The sequence below is a fragment of the Labrus mixtus genome, chromosome 17, assembly GCF_963584025.1.
Source record: "Labrus mixtus chromosome 17, fLabMix1.1, whole genome shotgun sequence".
Lineage (NCBI taxonomy): Eukaryota > Metazoa > Chordata > Actinopteri > Labriformes > Labridae > Labrus > Labrus mixtus.
Window position 1 is genome coordinate 4,436,142 of NC_083628.1, and position 17,465 is coordinate 4,453,606.

General features: G+C 42.0%; 1 protein-coding gene across 1 annotated transcript in view; it reads right to left on the minus strand.

The window, feature by feature from the left end:
* znf462 (zinc finger protein 462) overlaps window positions 1–6,824 on the minus strand; it is a 55,928-nt gene extending 49,104 nt beyond the window's left edge. The window contains exon 1 of the mRNA XM_061060649.1: window positions 6,485–6,824. The gene's annotated coding sequence lies outside the window, so the exon portion shown is untranslated. The remainder of the gene's footprint in view (window positions 1–6,484) is intronic.
* Window positions 6,825–17,465: the final 10,641 nt, after the last annotated feature.

Here is a 17,465-nt window from a genome sequence, read left to right on the forward strand (position 1 = left end):
ATAGTTTAATCCCTTGGTTTATCTCATGTTGCAAATGAGAATATGGACCAATGAGTGCAAAGGCCACATCTGAGGCAAAATCTTACTAATCACAGTTGACTAGCTCTAAATTCTTAGTTGGGGAAACTCCACTCTAGTAGCTTTACAACTTCGATTCATCCATCTAAGTAAGCGGAAACAACATTTCCCTTTAATGTTGCAGCAGCAAATTAAACACATTAAAGCTCTTGTGAGGAACATTCAGATTGTATTGTTGTCGGCGTCCCCTGTGAACAAAGCAGGACAACTCAACATTTTTTTTTTTTTAAAGGCTGATTCTGAGGCATGCTGGTGATCGCTTCGTCAGACACCTACCTACCCTGCAGCAGGGGCGACAGGCATATAATTAACTATCTAGAAATCATCAATCTTCTACCTGCTGGTTGTGTTTGCTTTTGGAGGCCATGTAGAGACATCAGGATGATTTTATGTTTGTTCCATGACCAGCTAAAAACTCCACACAGGAGCTTTAATTAATCAGAAACACCAACTTGTGTTCAATTTCCAATTGATTAATTCCCCACTGAAAACAGCCACCTCCTTCACGAAGGCAAAACTAATACTGCTATAAGCTGGATGTTTGGCTTCTACGTCTTAACATTTCTGCAAAAAAAAATAAAACTCTTCATAAGGTCAGAGGAACATTTTACCCTGTGGTTACTTAAAATTGAGTCATATAAACTCGTCATTGTAGAAGCAGTTGTTAGGTAACCTTAAAACAAGACGCACTAAACTGTTGTGTGCTTTGTTACTCAGACAAATACCTCTATATGTTACAAGAGTACAGAGAGTAGACCAACAAGATGATGGCAGAGGAAAGTAGGTCCTCTAAACATAGTTAGCGTCATAGAAAAATACACTCTTTTTTATCTTGCAAATTTCCCTACTATGACACTGTAGTTTCTCCCTGTGGTTGTTTTGTATCTTAATGTAGTTGTCTGTGTCTCTTAGTAGTTTTTCTGCGTCTAACTGGTCGTTTGGCGTCTCTGTAGTTTTTGTTGTTTCTCTTTTTAGGTCATGTGTTCCTCTTTGTAGTCGTTTGTGTCCCTATAAAGTAGTTTGGTGTCCCTTTGAAGTTGTCTTTGTGTCTCTTTGAAGTTGTTTTTGTCCATTATTAGTCCTTCTGCGTCTCTTTGTAGTCACCTGTGTCTCCTTCAGGGAGTTCATTTTAGTTATTTTGTGTCTCACTGTAGTTGCTTGTGGGCATTAGGGGTTGTCTCTGGTAGTTTTTGTCATTTGTTCTCATTTGTGCCTCTTTGAAGTTGGTTTTTTTTTGTCCATTAATAGTCATTCTGTGTCTCTTTGCAGTCATTTGTCATGGCTTTGTAGTTGTTTTGTGTCTATTTGTAGTCCTTTTTGCATCCTTCAGAGAAAGTTTTGTATTTTTTTCAGTAACTGCCCAAAGACAAATGGTAACAGTCTTACAAAAAACCCTCTCTGGTCTAGGGACCCCATGACCCCATGGGCCCCTAAGCCTGCGCCCAGTAGCCCCATTCAGTAGTCCAACCATGTACACACATCATTCAATTAGTCAAATGTTATTTTTTCTGCAATCATCTCAAACTTTAACGTCTTAAATCAAAGTCCAAATCAAACATAGTGTTTTGAAGGAGTTAAAGGGGGTCAGGAAAATGCGGTAGAAGGTGGTGAGAGGGGTTTTGCGTTGCACTGTGAAGACACTAGTGTTTTGAACTGGGGCCGGTCTGTTCTAGCACGCTTACAAGTGTAGCAGCAGGGCCAGGCTGCATCTCATGAGCCATGCATCATGTCAAGAAAGCACTCACTGGAGCATTTCAATTTGCTTTTGTGCGTCTCCCTGGCCTTCCTCACTGCCCCAGGTAGAGAAGAATGGAGGAGTGCATCACCCAATGTGAGTGAGTGAATGAGAGAGAGCGAGGGGAGGGCTGCTCTGCGTCTGTGTGTGTGTGTGTGTGTGTGTGTGTGTGTGTGTGTGTGTGCGTGACTGAGAAAGAGTATCTGAGTGAGGGATGTGAGCTTCACAACCACTTCCTTCCAGCATTCAAACCATCACAGAAGTCTCTCTTCATCTGTCCTCTTTGTCGAGCTTTTTAAGAGTAATCCTGAAATACCTTGCAACAGTCCAGTTATGTAATTCTACTCCAGAAGTAGCCAACATAGTCCAGTTCTGCCCTGTCACCGTAAACCTGAAAGCTGAACTGCACTTTCAACATGTAGGATATGTAAAATGCAGAGGCAGACTTTCAGCTAGCTTGATTTGGATTAGCTTTCAAAGGAATCAAAAAGGTACCAAAGAGTTTTTTAAAAAACCTTCAAATCTTCGGTCGTATTTGTAACCCAAAAAGGAAGCTTGTTCACCGTCTAATAGCACAAATACAATTTCAACTTTTAAGTCAGTGTGCAGGCGTTTGCTTGCATTATCTGCTGAGTAAAATCAAGAAATGACCCAATACTGGGTACCTAGATCTTCTATATGTGTTGCAAGGGTTTCAAAGATGTTATCATTCAATATCCTTTGATTTTGGTCAGTATCATATCTCAAATTCTGGTGTCATGACAATCCTTCTTCATAGCACTCCAAACATGGCAGAAATATTTAGGCAGTTACACTCTTTGGACATGAATATTACAACGAAAGCTGAAAAGGAATATATATAGTTTAGTTGTCATTTGAAACTTAATCTTATTGACCAGCTTCAACTTTGGCTGATTATCCAATTTATAAATCAATGATGTGTAAATATATAATATTTAGACTAAATAATAGCCACTTTTGAAATGTGGAGGTGTTCGAGGCAGGGACGGAAAACCTGAGAAAGAGACCAAGGGCAAAACAAAGCTATGGGCCCCCTCTAGAGCCCCCCCCCCAAACACAATTCTCTAAGTGCTTTTTTAAAAATGTCCCACATAACAACATGGATTTCTGAGCTTGAAGCAAACCAGGTCCCAGGTTTGCTGAATGTTACATTTGCGTTGACTTGTTTCACAACTAATTTGTTTAAAGACACGCATCATAATGCACGCATCACGCATAACCAGAATATTTCCATAAATATGACTGGTATAACATTCAGTTATTTAAAGTATGCTTTAAGAAGTATGAATGTATCTACTAAAACTAAATCCTTTATTCATTATTGCCAATAACTTCAAAAAAAGAGCTACAACCCTATGTACCTTGCTTTGTCTGATTAAAGCTCCTGTAGCGGGTTACCAAACAGAATGAAAGTAATACTGATGTCTCTTTACGAGCCAGAGAAGCAAACGAGAACATCGGCGAGAAGGTTGATCATTTCCACAATTCTTTTTTTGACGTCTGACTCTGAAACGGTTGCCAAAAGGTGTCAAACAAGACGATTAACAGCAACGCCCCCCCCAAAAAAAACAGCCTCTTCTTTTCACACTTTCAAAACCAACAAAAGATGCAAGATGCTCACAGGAGCTCCAACTGTCCACCATCTCAACAGTGGATTACAATCATAACATTTACAAAAACAGAGAAAAGCAGCTTATCCTTACATGGGAGAACATGGGCAATGCTTAGGCTTTTTCTTGACTGAAATGCTTATTCAACTGTCAGTGCAAATCCATTTTTGTAGATCAAACAACCAATCATACCTCTTATAGTTAAAGATCTAAATTCATAGACAATGGCGCTCTTTGAGCCAGGGCTAAAAGAGAGAGTAAAGGTCACATTAAGGTCCTGTGCTTGTCGTTCATTGCCATATGTAAATGAAGACCATGGGGGCCCCTAGAGAAGTTGCCCATGTTACATTTCCAGCTTTCTGTTCAATTCAACACAAAATATTTGAACGCCATCTCTGCCGCGGTGAACGCAAACAACCTCTGACCCGTGACCTCAGCTGGCGAGTCGAACTGAAAACCCCCGAGTGAGCGTGCACCTAGGCGAGCTGCTCGTGTAGCGTGAACAAGCTTTACAAACTGAGATCGAGTCAAGAATGTGTTGGAGCCTTGTGAAAGTTACTACACCAAGTCTGGAGTGCACACAGAGATGATCGTCGTTTTTTTTTAGAAATCCCTGTGACAATCAGAGCGTCCTCCAGACAAACAACAACAACAGCAACAAACAAAAAAAGCAAACATGGCAATCATATCCTGAGTTTAAACCACTGATCTCATTTGCAGAACATCCACCTTCCTCCAGACTATACATGCACTGCACCCGTCTGCCAGGCAAATTGTGTTGACGGCAGCAGATTCCCGCCCCGGCTGTCCTCTATCGGCTCCTCCTTGAGAACCTGTTTGCCCTGCGTGCCACGCCATGGGAGAAGGAGCATCGCCACCATTTTGATTGCTCTTCTCAGCCCCGGCATTGTCGCAGCACAGTGTGTCAAGCTCACAGTCTCCTTGTCAGCAAGATTTCACACAGTGGCCGGGGGAACTGCAGAGCGTGGCACAAACTCACACACACACACACACACACACACACAGGAGGAACACGCTCCTGCTTGCACACCTCCTCTGACAGGCTGACCAACAAGACACCTTCAGGATGTAACGTGTTAAAAAAAAAAAAGTACCTCAACTTTCAGTCCATGTAACTTTTACTTGACATGAAATGTGTATAATCTGACAGTAGCCAGCGTGTTAGCCTCCAGTTCAAACCTGTGTTTTATTAGCTGTAAATTAGGAGTAAAACAATGAACCTAAACACTTCATTTTGGAATTACAAGCCATCAAAATTCTTTCAAAACCACAACAGAGGAACCAAACTGTCGTCAGAAAACGTTCAAAACAAAAGAAGAGAATCATCTCGAGAACTTCCCTTTAAAAAAAAAAAAAAAACGATCTGCACTTCTTGCACACACACACACACACACACACGAGAGAGAAACAGTGAGTGTGTGTGTGTGTGTGTGTGTGTTGAGACCACTTCGTTGAACATTAACTACCTCCACTGCCCAAAAACAACTGCATAAATCAGCATTAGAACTCCCATCGCATTCATGTGTCCCTCAGCCGTCAGATCAACACATCCTGGTCCTCCAATAAAAAGTTCCAGACAAAAAAAACAAAAAACAATCTTTTCAAAAATGGTGTCAAACTTTGTGTGTTTTTAAAAATCATTACAATTCGGCACAGCAGCAAGTTCACGCAAGGAGTTAAAAAGTCTGGAGTTAACCTTGAACGCATCACAGCAAAAGGACCTCACTTCTCTGCTGCTTCCTCTAGCTGACTAAACTTCCGAGCAGAAAGAAAAGAAGAGGAAGCAGAAGAAGAAGAAGAAGAAACAGCAGAAGAAGAAGAAGAAGAAGAAGGTTTTTCTTTTTTTCCTGAACACAACCTTTGTTCCCCTGCCTGTCTGACTCCAGGGCTCTCCTTGGAGACTCATCTGCTTTCCTCCATTTTATGGTGAAGCTCTCCTAGTGTGACATACCTGACTTGAGACCAATGACAGCGACTAGACATCCAAACACACAGCAAAAGGGGGGTGTGTGGGGTGTGTGTGTGTGTGTGGGGGGGGGTAGGGGCAATGTATAATCCAGAAGCACCCGGAACAAACACAAAACAGCAGAATTAAAAAAAAAAAAAAAAGATTACATCAAGCCACACAGTCGTTTCAGAACCATCTGGATGACATGTAGCTCCAACTCTGTGGAGAAGCGAAATCGTCACCAGATAAGGTTGCTTTTTTTAAAATTGGAGGAGGGGAGGACAGGGGGGGGGGGGGGGGGGGGTACATATATCCCCCTCACACTGGACATAGCTTTTCCTGGTGAGTGTGTGTGTGTGTGTGTGTGTGTGTGTGTGTGTGACTGGATGCCAGCTCCTCTGTGTCGCTAATGGAGGCTTGCTTTGGGAGAGGAGAGCAATCCGTGCAATGGCTTCTCCCATGAAGCTAACGCGCAACAACACGCACGCACAACCGGCCGGAGAGAGAGAGAGAGGGGGGGGGGGGAGAGAGAGAGAGAGAGAGAGAGAGAGAGAGAGAGTGGGGGGGGGGGGGGGGGGACGCATGCATAGCCGGGGTTACAGTAATTCCCTTGACCAGACATGTCAGAATAACAAAACACTCCGCAAAAAAACACGCAGACGAGCCCTCGTTTTTTAACACCGCCAAGCGTCCATTTCCTTGTGTCACTTTGACAACAAACCGACAGGGCGACATGGCGAGGCAGAGCTACATGGGTTAGGATATTAACTGGCGAGAAGACCCACTTGACTTTGGCTGCATGGAGCGCCCACCCGACTTATAAAAAAAAAAAAAAAAAAATCTCAAACCCCCCGGCTTCCCCTTTCCTCTCCAAAAAGGACCTGGACTTAGAAAGACACGGAGAAAGAAAACAGGGGGGGGTCAGCTCTTTCCAGGTCATTCACGAGGCGCTCTCCAGATTATATCCCATGATCTACCATAGCGACGTTCTCGCAAGACCTTGAAAGCCCCAGCCGACAATCTCTAGGGTCGAAAACTGGAAATATAGTGCAAAAAAAAAAAAAAACTCACTGGTACAATCTTCTCCTCGAGCGATCCTCCCAAAAGTTGTCCTCGTATTTCATGCGTGCGCCCGGTCGGTCTAATGGATGATCGCCATCTTTCCTGCTTCTCCTTTGCTGCAGCTGCAGATGACCTGAGATCCGTCTGTCTCTGAATAATGAGCAACCACACAGACAAGGAAGACAATCTGCAAAGCAGGGCTACACACAAAGAAGTTTGGGAGACTAGCAAGCACCAGAGGGTGCACAAGAGTTTACGACGAGACGAGGGAGCATCAGCAGGATGGACAACGTCTCTGTCTGAGAAGCTCATCCTTCATGTAGACTGAAGTCAGATCGCCCGCAAAGCCCTTATCGGCGGCTCAGAGCAGCAAGCAGATACACGCGGAAGCTGTAGATTTTATATAGGCTCTCCATACTGTGTGTGTGTAAGAGTGTGTCTGCCACGTCATGAGGTTATCTGCAGTTCACTTTGGTGGTGGTGATGATGCTGCTGCATACTTCATCCAGACACATGATAGATAGATAGATAGATAGATAGGTAGATAGATAGGTAGATAGATAGATGCAAAATAAAACATCTTAAATAAATAAATAAATGAATACATGAACAATAAAATATTTAACATTTATTTACAACATGATCCCACTCCTCCCAAAGGTTGATCATCTTCACATATATTCTGTACATATATGTTATCATAATGGTGAACAACACTTTATAAGGGTGTTAAATCCAAATGAAAAAAAAAGAAAAAAGAAGCCTTGTGTGTTGCAGTACGCTGTCATTAGTGTGATGTAGACATGCTGCTGCTGTTTCTGTTTCTGCAGGCTGCAGCTCTGTCCACCAGCTGCTAACAAAGAATGAGCCCAAGACAAAAGGTGCAGGGGTCCTGCTCAGATGTATGTCAGAGTAAAGGATGGGTGGGTGGGTGGGTGAGAAGGAGGAGGAGGGTGGGTGGGTGGGTGGGCATGGTGCATGGGGAGTGAGGAGTGTGGAGATGTCTATACCATGCATGATCGAGTGACCATAATGTCATCTTGGTAGATTTATCTGCATGGATGGCTTCTGATGGAAATCATGTAACATGTTGTCACTATGGGACTGCTGCACTGTAACATTTTCAGAATATTTACGCATGTGTTCTTGTCGTATTCTTGCAGCAGAAGATATTTTTTTTCATGAAAAAGCAGACTTGAGCTTTTTTATGTAAAACGCTACTTTTAATGAGAGATATTTAAATGGATTGCTTGATGAAAAGCTCATTCGATTCTTGCAGCTGAATGTATCATACGCTCACATTAAAGCCATGAAAGTTATCCCTTTGTCCAGGAGATTTTTATTTTCCATGTCGCAGAATTATAAGAGGAAGATAATGAAACACAAACGTTAAAGCTCCCGTGAGGAACTGTTAGTTTCTGGGCGATTTTGGCGCCCCCTGTGGACAAACAGGTAAATCTTATCGCTGCAGATTTTGTCCAGTACATAAATGAAAAAATCACATCCTGCTTTATTTTTAGCTGTCCAGTTCACTTACCTTATGGAAAACGAGAAAACAAACAACCTTCAGCGTGCTCATCTGACACCTACCCTGCAGCAACATGATTAATAACTGTATAGAAATAATCAATCCTTATGCTGATGGTCTTGTTTACTATTCTAGGTCAATTTTTAGACACATCAGTATTCATTTCAGTAAATTTCACAGCCTTCTAAAAACTCCTCACGGTAGCTTTAAATAGCTTTGATGCAGAATGCCAACATGTTTATAATACCTGTCATGTATTTCAGGTCATCTAAAGCAGGGGTTCTCAAACTTTTAGACCACGGACCCCTTTCAGGTGAGACATTTTTCCAAGGACCCCCTCATTATCGTACCGTTGATAAGCATATATTAATACTATGCAATAATGTACTACGTAGTACTTTGCAACGAATTAGGCAACATTTATACTTTCAAAGTAATTCATTTGATAAACTTTCAGAAAATGTTGGCTCCGAGGTGTTTTTTTGTTTTGAGGTTTTTTTTTATCGTTGCGCACTATAAAGTGACAGACATGTCACGATCAAATCAGAATTGATCTAAAGGCACAAAACTAAAGTGGGCGGGAGTATTGGACAAAATAGCTGATTTTTATTGGTGCAAGAGGTCCCAGTTTGTAGATATGCTATTTCAATGATTTAGCACACTTTTACAATTGTTTGTAAATTATTCCACAGACCCCCAAGCTATGAATCGCGGACCCCTGGGTGTCCTAGGACCCCACTTTGAGAATCACTGATCTAAAGCACTTTGTAACTTTGCTAAGAAAAGTGCTCTATCTATAAAGGTAATAATTATTACATAGTACTTGATGATATGAATGACGGGTGATCAGTTTGTAAAGAGGTCCACTGTGTTGTACCTTTGTCTGTTGCAGACAGTAGATGGCAATGACAACTTCCCTGATTATAAAAAGAAGCATCTAAATGGTACTCCGCAGCTTTTTTAATTAAACAGCAAAATGTGATTACAACAGCAAAAAGTACTTTGCATCCCATAAAATCTTTTTTTTTTTCTTTATCTCAATCATGCTGTGTGACGTTCAAACACCTGACACGCCTCAGCCACACGTCTTGTGCGCACGCTCCGCCGGGTGATTGTTGGTTGATTTACAGGCAGAGACACAGAGAGGAATTAAATTTGTGTAAGACACAGACGTAGTTAATCATGTCTGACAAGTGTTGGTGTTGCCTCTTGCGAGGGTTTTTCGGCTATATGAATTATGGATTGTGGAGGACGTATATTTTTGTTGTGAAATGTAATAGAAAAGCTCAGCGTTTGTATCAGGGAGCTGCTCTTTGTGTCACCGGTGTTTTCTGTAACGCAGGGTTATGCACAGTGTTGTTAAACAGTGCTCAGAATACGTGACACCTCAGGATCTGAATTATGTAAGAATTTTAAATATATAACACGCAGAAGGCGACAGATGGAAACAGGAATGAACCTTTTTTTAAATTGAGGTCAATAGTGCCAGTACCCCTGTTGCAGTGACGTACATAGCTGCATGTATTTCCCTAACACTTTGGCCAATGTTTAGCTGGCCCGAAAATTACTTCCTGCTCCTTCGGGGTTGTCTCTGACGCCCTTTTATTCAATTATTCTTGTCAATTTTTATTATAAATACACCAACACACCTGTAATATGTTTGCCAGTAGTGGTTTTTGATGTCTCAACAGATCTTTGATGGATTGTCTCAGGGGAAACAACGTGTGAAATACACACACTGCATGTAAACGCACACAAACACACACACACTGTGTTGACAGTGCGTCCTGTGGGTGCCAGGTAGCAGCCGGGGTTGATCACGCTGCTCGGACATATGGCTGCTGCGGCAAATCTGATTAATATGGGAAGGCCATGCAGGAGTCCGGCGTGCAGCAGAGGACAGGCTGCACCAGGACATCCCCACTGGTCCGGCCTCCCCCGCACTCCATCCAGCACTGCTAAAAACAGAGCAGTCTGCAGGGATTCAGATGGTCAGGGCGGTGGGAGAGCGGGAGGAGTGAGGTCGCTGTACAGATTTAGAACGTGGCTTTTTGGAAGCGTTAATATTATGCAACAGGGTTTGTCTATTTTCAGACAAGCATTCTCAGTTCGTTTTTTTTTTTTTTTTTTTTTGCAAATAAAAAATGAATAAATGAGTTTCATCTGAGAGGTGAATGAAAATTGCAGCAGGTGAGCGCTCAAATGCGCCTCCTTGAAAAGTTCCCAAGACTGGAATTGAGACGCAGCAGAGTCCTGCATGGGTCAGCAAACATTATGAGAGGTCTGATGTGTTGCAGTGGAGAGAGGCCAGAAGAAATACGAGGGAGATAAAACGGATTGTCGCCCGCACAGCATGAGGCTTCAAGGATCCTCAACAACAAGCCGGAGTTTCTCTAAAACACACACTGGCATAAGATTATACTTGATTATGTCTCACTGGATTATAGGACATGTAGACATGCGGAACATGGGAACCCGTCATGTCATACATAAACCTAACAGATATTTGTGTGTATATGCAACTTATGACATCATAACCAAGTTTATTATATTTAATTTAGTGTCCTTTGTACTACACACCATTTCACTAATGTTGCCATTTTCTACAATTGTTAATGTTAATGTTTTTTAATATAAATATAATTATATCTGTAGGCATTCACATAGTAGTTTAAAGGCTTTATATGCGATTTTTCACACTTAAATGTAATATAAATCAAGTATATCCTCTGAAAATAACTCTGTGAGTCATGACTGTCTACAATGGGTGTAACACCCGAGTCCCACTGTCTGTGATGTTTTCAGAGTTTTCAGAGTCCTATCTTCACTTTGTTTACATCGCCTGGACGGCCGGCTGACTCCTCCCCTCGTGTATAAAAGTTGTTTAATTGAGGGACTAGAGAAAAGAAGAATAACATACTGTACTCACTGCTTAACTGTGTTTCTAGATCACGCTCATTTCAGGTAAATTTACATGCAGTGTGAAGATACGAGCATAATAAAGATCGCTAGCATTAGCATGCTAACACAACAATGCAGCGCGAGTTGTTTTGGTTTCATGCTGGTGCTCCAGGGGCGACATCTGCTGGATCAAAAAAAATCGCATATAAAGCCTTTAAAGCTCCAGAGATGAACTTTTTTTGGTTTGATTTTGGCGCCCCCTGTGGACAAAGCAAAACGTCTTCTTCTTTGCTGATCTTATCTCAAAAATAAAACTCATCCTCCTTTTTTTACAACAGTCAAGTGTGTCACTCATAGTGAATGCTCGTCTGACCCACGGCAGCAGTTACAGGCATTAAAGCCTCTGTACACCCACACAGGTGTTAGTGATTGACACCTTAATAAGATGTCTTGTCAGGAATATGTGGGTGTGGTCGAGTTTGTTTGACTGACAGCTCCACTTGGCTGCTGAGGAAACCGTTTGGGAAGAAGTACTTGATGACCTGTTATCATATCCTCTGGTGCTTAGAATTGATCAATTCTCACCATAGCGCCACCTTTTCACAACCTGTCCTGGTCTACTCAGCCAGAAAAACTGAAACCACCTGTGTGGCTGCACAGAGGCTTTAAAGGCAGGGTTGATCATTTCCTCCAGATACACTTTTTAATATTTTGGTTGAAATTGTCTTTAGGTCCTGACAGACATTAATAAGTCATGCGCTCTGAAAAAAGGAACAAATAAAATTCATCATCTGTAGCAGTTGTACGCCTGTAAAAACTTCCACCAATGTCTGCCACGAGGTACCAATCTGATGAACCAATCACACGCCTCCCTGTCTCCCTGTGAGCCCACACGCAAAGCATGAGCTGAGGTCCGCTTCTGGACCAATAGCGCTTGTGTATGTAAGTGAGGGGGCGTGGCTTTTGAGGGAGCACAGAGGGGAGGAGGTGGGTGCAGACGGTGCACTGAGGGAATGCTCCTTTCAAAATCATGCTAGTTTTTCGAAAATTACCAACCGTGCCTTTAAATAAAATACAGACTTGTCAATATTGACGCCGATTGTCTTGTTTGCTTTTTTGAGGTCGTTAAGACTCATGAGTATTATTTTCAGTTGGTTTCATAACCAGTTAAAAACTCCTCGCAGGGGCTCTAATGTGTTTGCCACCTTGGTCAGGCTGCTTGTCCTTCTTCTGAGTGTATATTTAAGGGATACTTCACCCATTTGCATTTAGCTTTGTATCATTAGAAACCCGGTAGTATTTTTTTTTTTTTGGTCGTGCATCCCGCCCTCATTTTCCCCTGAGATGGGAAATCTTTGTATTTTTAAGTCTGAAAAGGAGCTTCCGATGACGCAAAAATCGTCATTTTGCGTCATTGGCCGCTGCCAGCTCAGCAGCCGCGACATAAGGCCTGCCTGTCGGCGGCGGTGAGGACGAGGAGCTGGGGCCGGCTTGAGCTGGGGCGGACTGGTAGTGTCGGTGCTCTCACTGTTTGCCTCTGGACACAGACATACAGTCTGTTTTCTGCAAGGAATTTCCAAGATGCCAATTCCTTCTGGAAGAAATCTCGGAATCAGTTGAGGAAACGGCCGTATGTGTTGAAGTAAATATGTCTGTGAACCTGCTCTTAGTGGGAGTGGCCTGCGGTGCTGTGCATTCTGGGATTTGGTGTCTTTCATCCACATGAGCCAAAAAGACACTTTCTGCCTTTTCTCGGCCAAGAAGGCGCCAACTTCAAAATTTATTTCACACTTCTACTACATATATGACCCAATGTCAATACAGATTCATGTTTCAACGGGTGAAGCATCCCTTTAAGAGCAAAGTCAAACCGTCAAATTCCTTGTATGGTGTAAACACACATGGTGAAACAAAAGCTGGTCCTGATACTGCTTCTTTTTGATGTCTCCGCATCATGAAAAGCAGACAACCCCCGTACACACATAATGAACATGTGAAGGTTCTCTGATGCTTTTTTGTTTTAATCTTGAGTAAGCAGGAGAGGGAATGACAGATTCCTCCAACAGTTTGTCATGTCTACCTAATTATAATTGATTTTTCTTTACGATTATGATGTAACAAACAGCAATGAATACCATTGTTTCTTTCATTAGTTTCTACACCGTCTCCCTTGAATAGTTTCCCCCACACAAAAAAAAATACACTGCGGCTGCAGCTTGAGGAATCACCTGAATGCCAATAGAGAACTATAACAAGGTGCATAAAATGGGAATAAAACAGGTGTCTCCTACCAGTGAGGACCTTCAGGCAGGGGTGTTACATCCGGCAAATGGTCGTGGCATGTGTCTTAATAGAGGAATCATCCTGAATTATTGACACTCGAATGACTATTACATTTAGATAAGCCCTTTAACTCGTCAGAAATGCTTCAGAAATGTCTTTATGTTTTCAGAAACACTTATTATTGATGGCTGAGAAAACCATTTCTGTTAAAGAAAAATCTTAACCTGACCTGCTGTGCTTACATTTGAATGTTTGCTTGTTCTCCTCGTGGTCGCCTGTCTTTTTCTTTGTTTGTTTTTCCAACAGTTAAAAGATGCAAATCAGGGGGATTTGAGGCCCTACCTTGCCCGAAAGGTGTGCATGTGTTTGTCTGTGTTTACCTTTGCAGACTGGAGACATTGCATTGTGTGTTTCTGTGCCGTCTTTTCAGTGCATGCTCGGTCCAGCTTCCACAAGACTATGAAGAGGAATATGCAAATACAGAGAGTGAAAAGAATGACAATCTGTGAACATGCTTTACAAAAAAAGTCGAGAAATTACTTTTGAGGTGTCTAAAAAAGGAAGAAAATCTGTCATTCAGGCGTCCTTTATTTTGTTGGATTTGTTCACCTCATGTCGTTTCTAGTCAAATTTTCCTCCAAATCAAAAAGAGAACAAGCGGTGCAATCATTACACTGCACTTACAGAACATATCAAGGCAGCACAATGAAGAACACATATACCTGCTGTGTAATCTGAATGCAATTTCCAGCAGTCTGAACTTAAAACACTCTTTTGAATGAGAGCACTTTATGTATTTCATGGAACATGACAATTTGTTACAGCAGACAAATCAAGGCAGCGATTCATTTTTACTCTCGATATTTAAAAAAAAGCTATTCCCTGTAAAAGATGACTACTCATTTAGAGTGCATCTTTAGTTATGAAATGCAAATTGTTTATGTATTGTTTGGCTTGAATACAACTAAAACATGTTGTGCCATTACAATTATTTTCTTCCTTTGACCTTCAGCAAAAACGACACATTGGTACAAGACAAAATCTACCTTTTCATTCACTGCGATCAGCAACTTAAAATGGAGCGCAATCCATTTAGCATCAAGGTTGATTATAGTAATCGTTGTATTTAAACGTTTTATACAGTTTTGCAGACACAGATTGTAAAAAAAATAATAAATCCCTGATGTCGAAAGAATGGTGCAAACATGACAGAACCAGCAAACTGCTGCCCGGTGATTTGCATAACCTTTCCATTTCTCATTTGTGTATCATACTCTGATCTGTAGATGTCATTGGATGCATCACCTTTCTGAAGCGCTCAGGGATTTCTCTGCCTCTGCAGTTCATCCTTCCTCTCCTCCATGGCTGACTGACTGTGACTCCTCCTGATGGTGCTGCTGATCAGGGCTGTATGTAAATGAGTGTTTATGTCTGGATACCGTATTTCTGTCAGATCACCAACGAGTCCTTTTTGATATTAAGAATAAAGGAACACCTAAAAAACAGAATTGAAAAACTGAATGTCATCATAAAGTCACCCAAGGCAACTCTTCTTATGAACTTTAACCACTCTGTTAGCTCTGTGTGGCTAATCTAAGATCAAGCTAAATGCTAATGCAGGCAACCTGTCCAAAACCACAATGAAAGCATACTGATGTTTGGCTTATTATCAATTAAGGTAGAAGGCTAAAGATTGTTCTCAGTTGTGTCTGCTAAAAACAAAACCACCACTTACATGTAGTACGTTTGGCTAGTTATTAGTTAAGCTAGTAAGCTTAAGCCATTTCTTAATTATGCTTCTTATAGGGTGACCATACGTCCTTATTTAACCGCGATCATCTCGTTTTTCAAGCTCCGCGCATCGACTGTGAGGGAACTCAATCTTTCGGTCTCCGTGAGGGTGGTGAGAGAATCAACTCACTGCAGTCAGGTGTGTGTGGCACTAATTGGCTTTGATGAAGCCCAGGTGTGGGGAGTTTTCATACACCCTGAGTCTCCAGTGCTCTGTGCTGACTCATTATCTCACCTTCAGAGGTAGTGAGCGGTTCCCCCCCTGTGGCTTCTCAAGTTGTCGGTGTATCTATGAACACCAACTCAGAACTCTGTGTGTATTTGATGTCAATTGCCCGTGTCCTCCGCATCGAAAGAAGCCAGTTGAGGTGGTTTGGGCATCTGTTAAGGATGCCTCCTAGACGCCTCCCTTTTAGAGGTTTTCCAGGCACGACCAACCGGGAGGAGACCCCGGGGCAGACCCAGAATGCGCCGGAGGGATTATATATCCCGTCTAGCCTCGGGAATGCCTCGGAATCCCCCAGGAGGAGCTAGAAAAAGCTGGGGAGAGGGAGGTCTGGGCTGATTACGGCGCCTGCTACCACCGCGACCCGACCTCGGATAAGCGGAAGAAAGTGGATGGACGGGTGGATGCCTGTTTCCCAGTGTATAACTTGGGGTGCTGGAGAGTTTGCTGTGACTCCAGCCTTTTGGGTTATCAAAGGTCTCCCGGGCAGCCTTTGCCTTTCGTTTGCGTGTTTTCTGGATCTCCTGGACAATTTTGGATTTGAGTCAGCTGCTTGGTGGTTTAGTTAATCATTTTAGTGCATTATTTCATTAAGGAAGCCTGTTGTGGCTCTATGCAGTTTCGTTGCTTTTTCTCCACTTTACAAACTATCGCTATTGCAGATGCCACAGTCCTTGCAGCAACTTGGGATTTGAGTCCTTGATGTTTGTCATGTGTTGTCCTCTATTCAATCAATCAATCAATTTTTATTTGTATAGTGTCAACTCATAACAAGTGTTATCTCGAGACACTTTACAAAAAGCAGGTAAAACACCTTACTCTTTGTCTGTTAACATTACAAAAAGCAGGTAAAACACCTTACTCTTTGTCTGTTAACATTACAAAAAGCAGGTAAAACACCTTACTCTTTGTCTGTTAACATTACAAAAAGCAGGTAAAACACCTTACTCTTTGTCTGTTAACATTACAAAAAGCAGGTAAAAAGACCTTACTTATTGCTATATTACAAAGACCCGGGCCTATCCATCATGAGCACTTTAGCAAAGCAGCAAAAGTTACAGTGGTAAGAAAAAAACTGTCTTATTAAAAGGCAGAAATCTTCCTCCGGATCCCCCGGATATTTCCTATCACTATCTATAGTCGTATCATTAAAGGCATAAAAGGACCAAAAATATCCTCAAAAAAAAAACAAATAGTCAGGGTCATTAGAAGTCATCCTCTGGGAACCGTGAATAGTAAATGGACTTCAAAGTGTTTTTACACTGCATGTCACACCAACCCATTCACACCCTGATGGCAGAGATTGTTATGTAAAGTGACCATAAGAAGTAACTTATCCCATTCATAAATGTGCCACTGACGAAGCAGCTGGAGCAACTCAGGGTTAAGTGTCTTGCCCAAGGACACATCGGACATGTTGTCGAAGGAGTTGGGGAGTTAACCTTCCGGTTGAGAGACGGCCGACTTTACCAACTGAGCCACAGCCGTCCCTGAATGTCTGCACAAAAATACCACATCGTAGCATGTAGAAAGTTACATATTTCCACCTCAACCAGAAAATGAAACATGTCTGACTTTGATTACAGTTTGTGGCTTGTCTGTTTTCTGCATTGTGAAGAATCAGATGAAAATATGTGTGATGAATAATGTAAAGACGCTGTTCTGCTCGATTTTTTTAATCCATGATAAAGTGATTTGCTCGATGTTTTTGCACGATAGGAATATCATTGCGTGTGCTTTTGTGTGTGTGTGTGTGCTGGTGGATAATTTCTCATTGTGGGGAATTTTATTGCTTTCAAGTCCTCATTCTCTGACCTCAGTGAAGTGATTGCCCCGGATAATGCCATTAACCACTGCCCTACAATTCTCTGGGGCGCAGTAGAAGAGACTGAGAACAGAAAATACTTTTATTTCAGAGAGAGAGAGAGAGAGGTGTGGATGTTTCTTGGTCCTGATTTATCAAAGGGCAAAAGATTGACCACATTTTATTTGCTTCCAACTAACTGAATCATACATCGATTGGTCCTCGACCACTAAGCCTTTCATTTGTATTCCAGCGGCTGAGGCAGAGAAAAATGTTGAAATGAATGGGATGTAACAAATGGCATCCTAATGTTTTTAAAGCTAAGGCTAAGCTGTGTTCGTATCTATTAACGGCAGTAAAAAGGCAAAACATGAAATATGTGTTTAGTGTCACAGGAAGATGAATTAATGTGAAGCAATACATGTTTACTAGTTTACAAGTTTGTCAGTTTACTGGT